The following is an 18,034-nucleotide window of genomic DNA, read 5'->3' as shown; positions in this document are numbered from 1 at the left end:
GGACAATGAAAGGTTGCAAAAAAAAAGAAAAAAATGAATCCTCCTTGCAGTGCCGAAGCAATTCAAACCATATAAGAGAAACAGTCCTTCATGTCAAACAAACCTGGATATGTATGTATGCATGTGTGTGTGTGTGTGTGGGGGGGGAATTCCAGGAATATCTGACAGTGCTATATTTCAGCCATCATCCATCAAGTCCAAACAAAGTTATGAGGACAGGGCATCCCAGCAGATCCGCACACGTACAACACAGCAGCTGCCTGAGGACGCAATCCATTTCAACACGAGGAATACAAAACAGGCAGAGGTACTGGGTGTGGGGCCGGACTCATCCTCGACTACAGCGCGGCTCACGTAGCTGAACTCAAAACTCAGGGGAGCTGTCAAGAGAGGCGGTGGATCAAACGATAAGCTCAGAATCTACCAAATGCGGGGATGTCGATGAGAGCCGTTGTTCATTTCTCTTGCCGGAGCAGTTTGTCGTCATGGTTCACCGCTGTCCTCCCCGTGTTTGGACTTGCCCTATCCTTTTGATCAATTCAACACACACTGTGGTCACGGGTCATCACCCCACCGGCCTTCCTTTCTGTTATCAGGAAGTCTTTCATTGTACCAAGAGGACAAGAAAAAAATGTATCAACTTTCATGACAATTAGTGGTTTCCTGCTGCCTTTGCCTCGATCAGCCTCATCAGCTGCTCTAAATGGATCCAGCTTAAGTAGAGCCATCAAGACGACTGGCTTGATATTAAAGAGCTGTCTGACAGTGAACAGCTGGGCGTCTGTGCCACTTTTTATTTTTGTAAACAAAAAGGTTGCGGCAAAGACTTTGCTCTTTTAACTCCTGGGCTTTTTCTCTGTGGGATAAACACTCTCACATCCACTGGTGTGTAAGGATATTAAAAACAATGTAATGCTCCATTTATTACAGCAACAAACAAACTAAATGACATTCCAGAGAGGCAAGAAAATTAGGTCTGATGCTAACAATGGCTGCACTAAATGGTTTTACAACAAGGCTCATCAATGAAGGGGTAAGACATAAAGCCAACATATAAGTACAGTTAATCTCTTTCACCAAGGAGGTTAGGTTTTTGCCCATATTTCTTTGTTGGTTTCTTAGAGATGTCCTTGGAAAATCTTGAACAATTATGTCATACTTTCCTGGTCTGGAAAATAAATCAGTCAAATCTGGACTGAATTGAAGAAAACGTTAATCCTACAGTCCTAACCAGCAGAAGAAATAAGTCCTAGAAACATACAAAATTTGACATAGATTCACACGCTCAAATTTGTCTGACCTACTCACACATTATATACTGGTTTGTGCTCTGTGTACTCAGGGAAAAGGACTGCTGTGTGTTCCAAAGGTCACAGAGCCTTTTCTGATCACACACCTTTATAGTGGAAACATTTGCACATTTACTGTAGATAACACAGTCTGATTCTATCGTGCAAGCGATGCTGACTTAGCTGTTGTTTTTTGTATCAGTTTTCATCTGCTAATGGTTGTAATTCTTAACTGTTTTTATTATTGGTTGGGGTGAGCTGAATGGGTGGTCACTCCATGGCCCACTGATGTTGGGCCTTTCTTTTTGTGGAGTGATTTGAGGTGATTTGTGTTGTAATTTGGCACTGTCAGTGTGATGCCATGAAAACTCTCAACTGCACACCAGTATCAACTTGGGGATTAAAGACCTCTGGCTGAAAGGCATCCTAGTGATTGTCCCTGTCACACGATCATCTAGTGACAAGGCTGCCTATGTGACCTTTAGGCCATCACCTCCCAAAAGATATGGATGGATGAAGGGATGAGATTTATTGTCATTGTCATTACACGAGTGCAACAACAATGAGATTATGTCCACACTCAAATTGCCACAGACAAGATACAGGAATTAATCCACATTATTACTTGTTTACCGTAATAATGGCACACATCAGAATTAAGACAACACATATACATTTGACATTGTTTATGTGCACTAAACTTGAAACAGTCTGTTTTCCGAATGGAGGCGATGTGAGTATGGGGGAGCCACAACAACATATAGTCGCGCCGCCACCAGCATGGGGGGGAACAGGGACCTACAGCAGCTAAAACTGCACAGCACCCCGGGAGGGGGAAGGGAGTGGTGTGAGAGGGGGCCGGGACGGGGTGTGGGATGAGGACGGGGGGGTAGGTGGGAGCATGCTTTCAGTCTCTGTCCATGTGTGAGTGAAATTAGTCAGTTTCTGTCTGTGTGTGCTTGTAATCTTACAACGTAGCAGTTGTAAGATTAAAGTCCCATTGTCACTTATGTGCATCCTGAAAGGTCACAGTCTATAACAGTGAAAAACTAGTATAACTATGTGAAACTCATGATTGTCCAGGAATGTGATCTGGTGTGTGGTTTGATGATGTAATGCACCAGTCCAGCTCATGGGGTGATGACATAACACATTGGTGTTGTGTCATGTGATGTGTGCAAGAACAACAGCATACCTATGGACACAGTAGGGCAATTTTAGCACTGTCTTGGTAGTTCCAGGAAACCTCCTTGGAAATGGTACATAATGTATAACAACAGTATGGGCTCCATGGACCATGCAAGGGGCTAAAGTATGTCAAATATGGGGGTGGGGGGTCACCACAGACAGCCACCCAGATCATCTGATGTTTCTAATGTAAGGACAAGGTTTCAGACCATGAGCTTCAGGGATCCATATTCATGAAAGTGAGAAAGGGCTTAAGACATATGGAAGCATTTTCAGAAGAAGAAGAAGAAGAAGAAGAAGAAGAAGAAGAAGAAGAAGGTAGTTTATTGTGATTGTACAGATGCACATATAGAATAAACCAACCAGGCATCCTTATGTCCTAATCACAATTATTGCCACTCCCACATTTGAAGTACAGATTTTTAAATGTGGGCATAAACAAATGGAAATGAACCAATTTGTATCATTGGAATTTCTACTAAAATGTTCAAAAATACTGAACAACAACAGAATAAAGAGTCATTTGAATCTGACAAGTTGCAGCTTGTGTCCCAAGACAGAGAGGCAGACCCTGTGGAGCTGTACATGTAATTGGCACCGAGGAGCAGTTTAGGCAGCAATCAGAAAGCTTCTACTAAGTGAACAAAGAGTTCAAATCATCCAAGTCAAGAAAAAGATGGATTTAGCCAGAAATTACTGTCAATATATGCCAAGGCCTCAAAAGAACTGCACTTCTTGCCTGGGCTGTCAGTAGAATGAAATTCATTAAATGGGAGATTTAACTCTATTATCAGAGTTATGTCTACTGAGTATGTCTGCTGGTTCATATTTAGGTTGATCCATTCTGTCAGGGTTTTACTGGCAATTGAACCCAGACCCTTACAGGCAACACAGGTGAATGTTCATTTATTTAACAGATCATTTACATCAGTTCAGGATGTAAGACAGGACAACAAACAGATCAATGAACAATGTGAACAAATAGCTGTGATGTGACGAAGGCTGTAGATGAACCAGATGGGCAGACAGAAATACAAACCTGGGCAGGGCTTGAAGAGACATATAAACCCAACATGGGTATGAAACCACACAACAGACATTTACATCACCAATGGCACAAAAGAAGGGAAAAGAAAAAAAAAAACAGGGAGAAATATACCTGTGCTAATGACTGAAAATAAGAAACAGGTGAGTGACTGCAGGTCCAAAACAGGCGTATGAACAGAGGCACACCCACTTAGCCAGACAAATTCCAGAATGAGAGCTTGCGTAGCACAGTGAACACAAGTGTAATAACTGTATTAAGAGAGTGAATGTTGACACACTCAGTATCAGACAACAGTATAGTATCCTCCTCCTTTGATTTCCTGAAAGCCTTGAATCCACTCAGGAAACTCCTATTTAACCACATCAAACAGATTCACTCAAAATAGAATTCATAGTCTTAAAACAGGTCCCATGACATGCCAAATCCCATAAACTTCACACATATGTAGCCCATCCCATTGTTTGGATTATATTTCACCAATCTATGAAGGTTTATGCCTTCTTTGCAATAAATCCTAAAACCCGAGGCCCACTGAGCCAGTGATTATTGATTATAAAAACTGCACCATCAGATCTTTCAGACATCTACTTTTCAGTCTTTTTTTTTTCCACCCAGAGGTCCTTTAGAGCATTGTACCGTGCATCCAAAAAGTCTTCACAGCGCTTCACTTTTTCCCCATTTTGTTATGTTACAGCCTTACTCCTCAAAATTCTACTCACAACACCCCATAATGACAACATTATTATTATTATTATTATTTGCAAATTTATTAAAAATAATAAATAAAACTAAGAAATCACATGTACATAAGTATTCAATCCCTTTGTTCAATACTTTATTGATGCACCTTTGGCAGCAATTACAACGTCAAGTCTTCTTGAATATGATGCCACAAGCTTGGTGCACCTATGTTTGGCCAATTTTGCCCATTCCTCTTTGCAGCATCCCTCAAGCTCCACCAGGTTGGATAGGAAGCGTCAGTGCAGAGCAATTTTCAGATCTCTCCAGAGATGTTCAATTGGATTCAGGTCTGGGCTCTGATTGGACCTTTCAAGGACATTCACACAGCTGTCCTGAAGTCACTCCTTTGATATCTTGGCTGTGTGCTTAGAGTCATTGTTCTGCTGAAAGATGAACCGTCACCCCAGTATGAGGTCAAGAGCGCTCTGGAGCAGGCTTTTATCCAGGATGTCTCTGTACATTGCAGCATTCATCTTTCCCTCAATCCTGAATAGTCTCCCAGTTCCTGCCACTGATAAACATCCCCAATTCATGATGCTGCCACCACCATGCTTCACTGTAGGGATGGTGCCTGGTTTCCTCCAAACGTGATGCCTAGCATTCATGCTAAAGAGTCCAAATTTTGTCTCAGCAGACCAGAGAATTTTGTTTCTCATGGTCATCACCTGGCCTCTCTCCTATGTAGGCCTGATTGATGGATTGCTGCAGAGATGTTTGTCCTTCTGGAAGGTTCTCCTCTCTCCACAGAGGAATGCTGGAGCTCTGACAGAGTGACCATGGGGTTCTTGGTCACCTCCCACAATTGCTCAGTTTAGACGGGTGCCCACCTCTAGGAAGAATCCTGGTGGATCTGAACATCTTCCATTTACACATGAAGGAGGCCATTGTGCTCATTGGGAAATTCAAAGCAGCAGAAAAGTTTCTGTACCGTTCCCCAAATTTGTGCCTCGAGACAATCCTGTCTCAGAGGTCTACAGACAATTCCTGTGATTTCATGATTAGTTTGTGCTCTGACATGCACTGTCAACTGTGGGGCCTTATATGTAGACAGGTTTGTGCCTTTCAAAATCATGTCCACTCAACTGAATTAACCCCAGGACTCCAATTACGCTGTAGAAACTTCTCAAGGATGATTAGTTGAAACAAGATGCTCTTGAGCTCAATTTTGAGCTTCATGGCAAAAGCTGTGAATACTAACATACACATGATTTCTGAGTTGTTTTTTTGGTTTGTTTGTTTTTTTTAACAAGTTTGCAAAAATCTCAAAAACCCTTTTTCACATGGTCATTATTTTTTATTTATTTATTTAATCCTTTATTTAGACAGGACAATCTCTTGAGACTCAAAGTCTCATTTACAAGAGAGACCTGTTTTGCAAAACAATAACCGTTAACAATGTAACTGTTAACTGTTTGTAACAGTTAACAGTTACCCCATAATACCCCAAAATCCTTGGGGTATTATGGGGTATTGTGTGTAGAATTTTGAGAAATGAATTTCATCAACTTTGGAATAAGGCTGTAACATAACAAAATGTGGTAAAAGTGAAGTACTCTGAATACTTTCTAGATGCACTGTAAATATCAACTCCTCGGAATCTAATTTTGAGTATAAACAAGGTCATAAACTCATTCTTTAGTGGTAAAATAATCAACCATTAGACAAACAAAGATAGCCATCTCTGGAGTCAATCAAGGCGTCACACAGAATGCAAAACCATTTGCACCTGTCAATGTTGTTTTGAAGGTGCTCCATTACATTCACACAGCCCAGTCACTCTCATTGCCACAGTATTAGCACCGAATGTTACTTGAGCAATAATAGACATCATTTCAATCTTACTTTTATTGTCCTTGAGTAACTCTTCAGCCTTTGCAGTAATCATCTCTTTCACAATCCCTCCTGTTATGTGTCGGACGCAGCCCGGAGAACCGACCAGCGTTTGAAGGACCCAGTATAAAATAAGCAGAGCACGGTACAAAAGATAACAGAGTTTAATGAACATAACAGTGCTGTGAAAAAATAGAAAAGTGCGCGGTCTGGCGTGGTGGTTTTGCGGTGCGCTCCTAGCAGCGGCAACGGTCCGGAGCCAGAACCAATTCGGACCCAAGGACCCCGCCGACACCCCCCAGGTGGCCGCGACAAACCGAGTCTGTGAAAGAAGGAATCATTATGTGAGTCCACACTCAACACACAGAGAGAACGCTCAAAGGTGCACAAACAGCAAACACTTCCTGGCTTAATTACTAATCAGCTTCCCACCCTGCAGGCATGGAACATCCAGTTCACAAAACTCCACTGCAGTGGAAGCTGATTACACGACCAACATACAGCTCAATATAATAAGGTGTGAGGGACACCACATTTACTGACTGTATAAATGTTAGTCACAAAATCTAACGTACCTCAGGAAGTGTGCTGACGAGCGTGAGACCTCACCCCCTCCTCTTTCACAGACCATGCATCAAACCTGGACGTTCTCTGCATCCACTGATGATGAGATGGCTCCCGAGACGACGATCTCACCCGTCTGGTCACAAGGTCGAGTCTCTGGCCAATACACACTGTGTACTCCAGTCTTAAATGCCACCATGTTCCAATCCATGTAGATGCACCACAGCTGTGAGTCCTGACGAGCCGCAGGTGATCAGGGTGAGGTCCTGATAAACTCAGCTACACAGCCACTCAGTCCCAAATGCGCACCACCTGGGAGGAAAACCAAAAGACAGAAACAGAAGACACACAAAAGCCAGCCAGGCACGCCAGCCACAACACCCTCCATTTGTGCTTCATTACAATGTGCACCACTTTAAATGAAGTGGTGGCCTTTCTTTGTTGATTTGATAAAAAGATACTGATGTATTTTAAGTATTGTTTTGTTTGTAGACTGCTACCTGCCATAATGTCCTGTGAAAAGTTGTCGTAGGCTATGGTGAAGTGGTGCTCGAGTTACATCTTTCACCATCTGACACACACACAGCAAACAAGACGAAAACACTTGTCATTCATATTCATTTAAAAAAAAGTTTGCTCATGAAAACAATAGTTTTCTTTAACTGACCTGGCAATTTTCCATGATCAATCAATCAATCAATTTTTTTTATATAGCGCCAAATCACAACAAACAGTTGCCCCAAGGCGCTTTATATTGTAAGGCAAGGCCATACAATAATTATGTAAAACCCCAACGGTCAAAACGACCCCCTGTGAGCAAGCACTTGGCTACAGTGGGAAGGAAAAACTCCCTTTTAACAGGAAGAAACCTCCAGCAGAACCAGGCTCAGGGAGGGGCAGTCTTCTGCTGGGACTGGTTGGGGCTGAGGGAGAGAACCAGGAAAAAGACATGCTGTGGAGGGGATCAGAGATCGATCACTAATGATTAAATGCAGAGTGGTGCATACAGAGCAAAAAGAGAAAGAAACAGTGCATCATGGGAACCCCCCAGCAGTCTACGTCTATAGCAGCATAACTAAGGGATGGTTCAGGGTCACCTGATCCAGCCCTAACTATAAGCTTTAGCAAAAAGGAAAGTTTTAAGCCTAATCTTAAAAGTAGAGAGGGTGTCTGTCTCCCTGATCTGAATTGGGAGCTGGTTCCACAGGAGAGGAGCCTGAAAGCTGAAGGCTCTGCCTCCCATTCTACTCTTACAAACCCTAGGAACTACAATTAAGCCTGCAGTCTGAGAGCGAAGCGCTCTATTGGGGTGATATGGTACTACGAGGTCCCTAAGATAAGATGGGACCTGATTATTCAAAACCTTATAAGTAAGAAGAAGAATTTTAAATTCTATTCTAGAATTAACAGGAAGCCAATGAAGAGAGGCCAATATGGGTGAGATATGCTCTCTCCTTCTAGTCCCCGTCAGTACTCTAGCTGCAGCATTTTGAATTAACTGAAGGCTTTTTAGGGAACTTTTAGGACAACCTGATAATAATGAATTACAATAGTTCAGCCTAGAGGAAATAAATGCATGAATTAGTTTTTCAGCATCACTCTGAGACAAGACCTTTCTGATTTTAGAGATATTGCGTAAATGCAAAAAAGCAGTCCTACATATTTGTTTAATATGCGCTTTGAATGACATATCCTGATCAAAAATGACTCCAAGATTTCTCACAGTATTACTAGAGGTCAGGGTAATGCCATCCACAGTAAGGATCTGGTTAGACACCATGTTTCTAAGATTTGTGGGGCCAAGTACAATAACTTCAGTTTTATCTGAGTTTAAAAGCAGGAAATTAGAGGTCATCCATGTCTTTATGTCTGTAAGACAATCCTGCAGTTTAGCTAATTGGTGTGTGTCCTCTGGCTTCATGGATAGATAAAGCTGGGTATCATCTGCATAACAATGAAAATTTAAGCAATACCGTCTAATAATACTGCCTAAGGGAAGCATGTATAAAGTGATAAAATTGGTCCTAGCACAGAACCTTGTGGAACTCCATAATTAACTTTAGTCTGTGAAGAAGATTCCCCATTTACATGAACAAATTGTAATCTATTAGACAAATATGATTCAAACCACCGCAGCGCAGTGCCTTTAATACCTATGCCATGCTCTAATCTCTGTAATAAAATTTTATGGTCAACAGTATCAAAAGCAGCACTGAGGTCTAACAAAACAAGCACAGAGATGAGTCCACTGTCCGAGGCCATAAGAAGATCATTTGTAACCTTCACTAATGCTGTTTCTGTACTATGATGAATTCTAAAACCTGACTGAAACTCTTCAAATAGACCATTCCTCTGCAGATGATCAGTTAGCTGTTTTACAACTACCCTTTCAAGAATTTTTGAGAGAAAAGGAAGGTTGGAGATTGGCCTATAATTACCTAAGATAGCTGGGTCAAGTGATGGCTTTTTAAGTAATGGTAGGGCTTCCTTGAGCAGCCTGGTAGGAATGGGGTCTAATAAACATGTTGATGGTTTGGATGAAGTAACTAAAGAAAATAACTCAGACAGAACAATCGGAGAGAAAGAGTCTAACCAAATACCAGCATCACTGAAAGCAGTCAAAGATAACGATACGTCTTTGGGATGGTTATGAGTAATTTTTTCTCTAATAGTTAAAATTTTGTTAGCAAAGAAAGTCATGAAGTCATTACTAGTTAAAGTTAATGGAATACTCAGCTCAATAGAGCTCTGACTCTTTGTCAGCCTGGCTACAGTGCTGAAAAGAAACCTGGGGTTGTTCTTATTTTCTTCAATTAGTGATGAGTAGAAAGATGTCCTAGCTTTACGGAGGGCTTTTTTATAGAGCAACAGACTATTTTTCCAGGCTAAGTGAAGATCTTCTAAGTTAGTGAGACGCCATTTCCTCTCCAACTTACGGGTTATCTGCTTTAAGCTACGAGTTTGTGAGTTATACCACGGAGTCAGGCACTTCTGATTTAAAGCTCTCTTTTTTAGAGGAGCTACAGCATCCAAAGTTGTCTTCAATGAGGATGTAAAACTATTGACGAGATACTCTATCTCACTTACAGAGTTTAGGTAGCTACTCTGCACTGTGTTGGTATATGGCATTAGAGAACATAAAGAAGGAATCATATCCTTAAACCTAGTTACAGCGCTTTCTGAAAGACTTCTAGTGTAATGAAACTTATTCCCCACTGCTGGGTAGTCCATCAGAGTAAATGTAAATGTTATTAAGAAATGATCAGACAGAAGGGAGTTTTCAGGGAATACTGTTAAGTCTTCTATTTCCATACCATAGTCAGAACAAGATCTAAGATATGATTAAAGTGGTGGGTGGACTCATTTACTTTTTGAGCAAAGCCAATAGAGTCTAATAATAGATTAAATGCAGTGTTGAGGCTGTCATTCTCAGCATCTGTGTGGATGTTAAAATCGCCCACTATAATTATCTTATCTGAGCTAAGCACTAAGTCAGACAAAAGGTCTGAAAATTCACAGAAAAACTCACAGTAACGACCAGGTGGACGATAGATAATAACAAATAAAACTGGTTTTTGGGACTTCCAATTTGGATGGACAAGACTAAGAGTCAAGCTTTCAAATGAATTAAAGCTCTGTCTGGGTTTTTGATTAATTAATAAGCTGGAATGGAAGATTGCTGCTAATCCTCCGCCCCGGCCCGTGCTACGAGCATTCTGACAGTTAGTGTGACTCGGGGGTGTTGACTCATTTAAACTAACATATTCATCCTGCTGTAACCAGGTTTCTGTAAGGCAGAATAAATCAATATGTTGATCAATTATTATATCATTTACCAACAGGGACTTAGAAGAGAGAGACCTAATGTTTAATAGACCACATTTAACTGTTTTAGTCTGTGGTGCAGTTGAAGGTGCTATATTATTTTTTCTTTTTGAATTTTTATGCTTAAATAGATTTTTGCTGGTTATTGGTAGTCTGGGAGCAGGCACCGTCTCTACGGGGATGGGGTAATGAGGGGATGGCAGGGGGAGAGAAGCTGCAGAGAGGTGTGTAAGACTACAACTCTGCTTCCTGGTCCCAACCCTGGATAGTCACGGTTTGGAGGATTTAAGAAAATTGGCCAGATTTCTAGAAATGAGAGCTGCTCCATCCAAAGTGGGATGGATGCTGTCTCTCCTAACAAGACCAGGTTTTTCCCCAGAAGCTTTGCCAATTATCTATGAAGCCCACCTCATTTTTTGGACACCACTCAGACAGCCAGCAATTCAAGGAGAACATGCGGCTAAACATGTCACTCCCGGTCTGATTGGGGAGGGGCCCAGAGAAAACTACAGAGTCCGACATTGTTTTTGCAAAGTTACACACCGATTTAATGTTAATTTTAGTGACCTCCGATTGGCGTAACCGGGTGTCATTACTGCCGACGTGAATTACAATCTTACCAAATTTACGCTTAGCCTTAGCCAGCAGTTTCAAATTTCCTTCAATGTCACCTGCTCTGGCCCCCGGAAGACAATTGACTATGGTTGCTGGTGTCGCTAACTTCACATTTCGCAAAACAGAGTCGCCAATAACCAGAGTTTGATCCTCGGCGGGTGTGTCGTCGAGTGGGGAAAAACGGTTAGAGATGTGAACGGGTTGGCGGTGTACACAGGGCTTCTGTTTAGAACTACGCTTCCTCCTCACAGTCACCCAGTCAGCCTGCTTTCCCAGCTGCTCGGGATCTGCCAGGGGGTAACTAACGGCGGCTAAGCTACCTTGGTCCGCACCAACTACAGGGGCCTGGCTAGCTGTAGAATTTTCCACGGTGCAGAGCCGAGTCTCCAATTCGCCCAGCCTGGCCTCCAAAGCTACGAATAAGCTACACTTATTACAAGTACCGTTACTGCTAAAGGAGGCCGAGGAATAACTAAACATTTCACACCCAGAGCAGAAAAGTGCGGGAGAGACAGGAGAAGCCACCATGCTAAATCGGCTAAGAGCTAGTAGCTACGCTAAGCTAGCGGATTCCTAAAAACACGCAAAGTGAATAATGTGTAAATAATTTAGAGGTGATTCAGCAGAAGGAGTGCTTTAGTTAAGGCACGTAAAGATTACACTGGGAAACAAATCGTAATCTAGATAACTAGATCAATCTAACTGCGCAGATTAAACAGCTAACAGATACAGAAAAACACCGCTGTGCTCCGGAACAGGAAGTGATACAAATCATGATAATCAAATCAAATCTGATATGTACGGCAACATACCCAATAATACTTGTAAGTAGAAAAACTTATTACCCTGACAACTGATTGCAAAATAACAACCACAATCAGTGATTTCTGATGTCTGCCAATCCAGATCTGGATCACCTCCAAAATTCAGTGGAGTCTTCTGTGCCCAATATCTATCTGCAGTAGTTTTGATGTAATCTTGCTAACAGACAGGCAGACAGACAGACAGACAAAACAAACAAGAGCAATCAGAGATTTCTGACGTCGCCAATCTGGACCACCTCCAAAGTCATTCATGGCAAATATGCATCCGTGGTGAAAATGTGGTGAGAATCCATGAAATAGCTTGACGTAATCCTTCAAAGACTGTATGAAATGAAACTTGATCCAGAATCCGGATCTGGAATCCAGAGCACCTCCAAAATTAATAAAGTCTTCCATGGCCTAAAATGTATATGTGTTGAAAATGTCATCAAAATTCGTGATGTACTTTTGACATAATCATTCAAAGTGTATATGAAGTGAATCTTGATACAGAATCTGGATCTGGATCTGGATCACCTTCAAAATTCAGTGGAGTCTTCCATGCTTGAATATCTATCTGTGGTGAAAATGTGGTGAGAGTCCATGACGTAGTTTTGATGTAATCCTTCAAACATATATAAAGTGAAATATTGATCCAGAATCCGGATTTGGATCCAGATCACCTCCAAAATTTAATAAGTCTTCCATGGCCGAATATGTATCCGTGGTAAAAAATTTGGTGAGAATCCGTTGAAGTAGATTGACGTAATCCTTCAAAGCCTATATAAAATAAATCTTGATCCAGAATCTGTATCTGTATCTGGATCACCTCCAAAATTCAGTGGGGTCTTCCATGCTCTCATATCTATCTGTGGCGAAAATTTGGTGAGACTCCGTGAAGTAGTTTTGATGTAATCCTTCAAAGTATATATAAAGTGAAATACTGATCCGCAATCCGGATTCAGATCCAGATCACCTCCACTTTGTGAAATGTTTGAACCCAGCCTTAACCAGGAGGGGGTCTGAGACACGCTTCGTCCCCTGTTTACAATGGGGTACTCAGGTCAAAGCAGTTTCAGTCTTTTGTTCATGGTAATGAGTCATTCACATCATCAGCAGAGTCGTCAAGGGAGCCATCAGGAGAGGGTCCATCCCATCACTAGGAGGGACAGCTGCCCTGTCATTAGGAGGGTGCTAACTAGAGCACAATAGGTGCTAATTAGAGCTATTGTTTAGTCACTAGCCTATAGCAGTCTGCCTCTCGGTAGGAGGGGTCTGGTTAGGTTTAAAACTCCAGCTTTTGTGACTTCTTGATTATTCTTCTCTACAAGAGTCAAGACAGAGGTCAGACCACCAGAGCAAGAATTTTAGCTGAGGAAGCTTCTGCAATTTGAAGTGAAACGTCCTCACATCAAGCAACCCAGTCCAGTCGAAGATTCAAGCTTCTCTACTATGGAAACCACCTGGACAACTGAGAGCCTACACAGAATCACCTCCAAAATTTAATGGAGTCTTCCATGGCCTAATATCTATCAGTGGCGAAAATGTTGTCAAAATCTGTGTAGTAGTTTTGACATAATCCTGCTAACAGAGAGACAGACACACAGGCAACTATATATATGCAGGTGATTTTATTACATCGTTGGCAGACATAATCATTTTGTGTCAAAAAGGGGTGGGATGTCAGGGTTATCATGTGACTTTATGTTAAATTTACATAAATAAACAGTCAAATTTCTGAGTTTCATTCAGAAATAACTAGACGTGCCCATTTTGTGCCTTATTGTGTTTGTGACCCTGTATTACACACAGTAAAGTTTCTAGATGTCTACACACAGTATTAAAGTTTCCACAGGTTTGAGGAGAACTAATAGAAATAGTGTTGGGTCAAATTGTTTTTATTGGTCACCTCAGCAGTATATATATTTTAAAGGAAGTGCAAATATCTCCCAGTCCTGTATGTCACGATTCAGTAATCGGTTAACTTGCAAACCCGGATCAAATGTGAGTTTTGCAAAGTCCAAATGATTTGTTGCAGAAATGAAAGTCTGGCAAACTGCAATTCACCACACATTCTGCAGCATTTAAGAGCCCGAGGGGCAGAAAAATGAAAGGCCAACAAACAGCTTGACGGTGATGCAGATTCTTTGATGACTTGCTGGTCTGTTTATGAGTGTGCATCCATGAAATGTGTGTGCACGCGTTTGTGTGTGGAGGTGGCAGGGGGTGGGAGATTAAAGACGTTGCATCAACCTGCCACGCATATTTAAGTATAAAATGCATGACAGTGCGGAGGCGGCATTAACTTTCAACAAAGAATATTGTACATGCAAAGTGTTAAAATATGTTTCATTCTAAATATAGAGTTTAATCAGAATGATAAATGTGGTTGTTTATGTTGGCAGCACATGAAATGTGACTGTAATAGCCATTAAAAAAAAGAAATTAACACCACTTTCATAGTTCACACTGTTAGAAAAATGAGCATTAATGAAACATGGTGATATAATATGAAAGAAAAAGGTCTTTTTTTAATCAAACATCCATCTGTTTTGTTGGTGTGAAAGTCTAATGTTCTCTTTGGAATGTGTGGCTTTATTCTCTTGTAATACTAAGCTGTAGAAAACACTGTATTTAGGAACTCTGACTTGCTATAAAACAATGTGATTGGATTCTTGTTCCTGTATTTCAACCCATGTGGCTTAAAATCCTAAACCGTTTCCAAAGTGAAATTAATAATAGTGACAACGTGCATTGGAAGTCCTTCAATTGAAGGCCAAATAGCAACATTATAGAGGTGCTAAAGAAAATACTGAATACAATGGATGAAAAAATATCAAACAGATGACATCTTTAAGGGCCCCTTCACACATAACACGATTGAGGCCAAATGGCGCAGGAAGGAGGATTCGAATGGCTCTCGTGAAATTTCGGAGCCACCTCGAACACCTCGTACAGCAGTCGCCAAAACACAGGAGTGTGCACGAAACTGTCGCCACGGGTTCGTTCACATCTGTCCGACCGTCTGTCCCTCCCAACAGCGGCTGGAATTTTTTTGCGGTTCGCCAAATTGTTTTTTTTTTTGGGGGGGGGGGGGGGGGGGGGGGGGGGCTTTTTCAGTCAGTTTCTGCCTCTTTTGTTCAACTTCGTGTTATGTGTGAAGGGGCCCATAAGGGAAATGTTAGAAGAATTATTATTGTACAACTGCTGGACTGCTGTGCCATACTGTCGATAACCGAATTAAATTTCAGTGTCTTTTCACTGGAGTCAGCCAAATTGAAAACATCTGCATTCACTGTTCTGAAGTTGCTTTTTTTCCACCTTTTGGCTTTAAAACTGGGAGCCACAACATCATCAGACCAAAAAGGAGGAGACATGAGTTGTGTTTGCAGGAACTGCCTTGAAACATTAAACACCAGCAACTTCAACATAGAGTAAAATGATAAAAGCCTAAAATAATATGCTGATGTCAATTAAATCCCCCAACACCTTAATCAGAATCAGAATCAAATTTCTGCCAAGTAAGTTCTCAATTACAAGGAAAGAAAAGGAAAAAAGTAAAGTAGAAGTAAAGGAGTCAAATATACAAATAGGCAAAACTATGTCCACTGTTAAATAAATATAACATAGTGGAATGGGGCTGTGCAAAAGCATGTGATTGGTGTGCAGATGTACAGTACCTTTCAGTGCATGGATGACCAATCTGCACTTTGTGGACGTCTGTGTGTGTGTGTGTGGGGGGGGGTAAATGGTATTAAACCCTGTTGAACCACAGTGTGGAGCACCAAATTTAACTGAAAGGTAAAAAGGTTGCAATAACATGTATGAAGAACTCAGAGGAAAACTCGCCTCTCACTTTCATGGCTATGCATCCCCGGAGTTCATAGTTTGAAAACTTATTATTAACTTGGGAAATTATACAGGGTCCGAGAGGGTGTCTGTCTGTGCCGAACCGAGATATTCTATCATTGTACTGTAGTCTTGTTTTAATGATGGCTGGATTTTTAATTAAGATAACTCAAAAGTTTTTTTGTTTTTTTTTCTGACATGACATTTGGCATTGCTTTTCCACAGAAGCAGCACAATTTTGCAAAAGTTATACAAAGGCCGGGCTACTGTAGTGGCTGTTTGTGCACGTCACATGGTGCAAGCAGGGTGTGTTAAATCATCACACCTCACACTGGATCGCATTTGTGTTCAAGTGTCATCTTCACATGCTGGTTTGTCATTGTTATGGAGCATGACCTTCCAAGATGCATATCTGTAAAAGTGAGAACAGGCACAGCATGCACTACAGGCCAATTAATTACAGATCAGGAGTTGACAGAATCCCTGCTGGCATAAGTGTGAGAAGCTAATATAAGAGACCTCAGAATGATTCCAAGAATGCTTCAGAGGGTGTCAGATCATTCTTTCCAAAGTATAGCAATATTAGGGCTTTTTTTTTTGTCAAGATCGAAAAAAAAATTGAAAAAGTTGAAAACTGCTTGAAGAAACCCTTTAACCATCGTCAACAGCAAACTAAAGGTTCCTATGTACAGTAGTGTTCAGAATAATAGAAGTGGTATATGACTAAAAAGATTAATCCAGGTTTTGAGTATATTTCTTATTGTTACATGGGAAACAAGGTACCAGTAGATTCAGTAGATTCTCACAAATCCAACAAGACCAAGCATTCATGATATGCACACTCTTAAGGCTATGAAATTGGGCTATTAGTAAAAAAAAAAGTAGAAAAGGGGGTGTTCACAATAATAGTAGTGTGGCATTCAGTCAGTGAGTTCGTCAATTTTGTGGAACAAACAGGTGTGAATCAGTTGTCCACTATTTAAGGATGAAGCCAGCACCTGTTGAACATGCTTTTCTCTTTGAAAGCCTGAGGACAATGGGACGTTCAAGACATTGTTCAGAAGAACAGCGTAGTTTGATTAAAAAGTTGATTGGAGAGGGGAAAACCTATATGCAGGTACAAAAAATTATAGGCTTTCCTCTACAATGATCTCCAGAGCTTTAAAATGGACAAAAAACCAGAGACGCGTGGAAGAAAACAGAAAACAACCATCAAAATGGATAGAAAAATAACCAGAATGGCAAAGGCTCACCCATTGATCAGCTCCAGGATGATCAAAGACAGTCTGGAGTTACCTGTAAGTGCTGTGACAGTTAGAAGACGCCTGTGTGAAGCTAATTTTATTTGTAAGAATCCCGGCAAAGTCCCTCTGTTAAAAAAAAGACATGTGCAGAAGAGGTTACAATTTGCCAAAGAACACATCAACTGGCCTAAAGAGAAATGGAGGAATATTTTGTGGACTGATGAGAATACAATTGTTCTTTTTGGGTCCAAGGGCTGCAGACAGTTTGTGAGACGACCCCCAAACTCTGAATTCAAGCCACAGTTGACGCATGGTGGTGCAAGCTTCATGATATGGGCATGTTTTTCGTACTATGGTGTTGGGCCTATATATCGCATACCAGGTATCATGGATCAGTTTGGATATGTCAAAATACTTGAAGAGGTCATGTTGACTTATGCTGAAGAGGACATGCCCTTGAAATGGGTGTTTCAACAAGACAATTACCCCAAGCACACTAGTAAATGAGCAAAATCTTGATTCCAAACCAACAAAATGAATGCCTCGCAGATGTGAAGAAATCATGAAAAACTGTGGTTATACAACTAAATACTAGTTTAATTCACAGGATTGCTAAAAAAGCAGTTTGAACATAATAGTTTTGAGTTTGTAGCGTTAACAGCAGATGCTCCTATTATTGTGAACACCCCCTTTTCTACTTTTTTACTAATAGCCCAATTTCATAGCCTTAAGAGTGTGCATATCATGAATGCTTGGTCTTGTTGGATTTGTGAGAATCTACTGAATCTACTGGTACCTTGTTTCCCATGTAACCATAAGAAATATACTCAAAACCTGGATTCATCTTTTTAGTCACATAGCACTACTATTATTGTGAACACTACTGTATCCTACTAGAGGTGATCCCAAGATGACATCACAATGCTGTAATGTGGACAAAATGTTCAACAGTTGTGTTATGACAACCAATACACATCATCACGTTGTGAATCCAGTGGGTTTCCATGTTTTTCAGCGATGTCAAGATGTGAAAATTGA

At 41.0% G+C, this 18,034-nt stretch overlaps 1 protein-coding gene across 1 annotated transcript in view; it reads right to left on the bottom strand.

The window, feature by feature from the left end:
- The window catches only part of nectin1b (nectin cell adhesion molecule 1b), a 1,042,283-nt gene that overhangs the window by 755,422 nt on the left and 268,827 nt on the right, over window positions 1-18,034 (bottom strand).

Source organism: Thalassophryne amazonica, chromosome 4 (genome assembly GCF_902500255.1).
Source record: "Thalassophryne amazonica chromosome 4, fThaAma1.1, whole genome shotgun sequence".
NCBI lineage: Eukaryota > Metazoa > Chordata > Actinopteri > Batrachoidiformes > Batrachoididae > Thalassophryne > Thalassophryne amazonica.
This window is presented reverse-complemented; position numbering and strand designations above follow the sequence as displayed.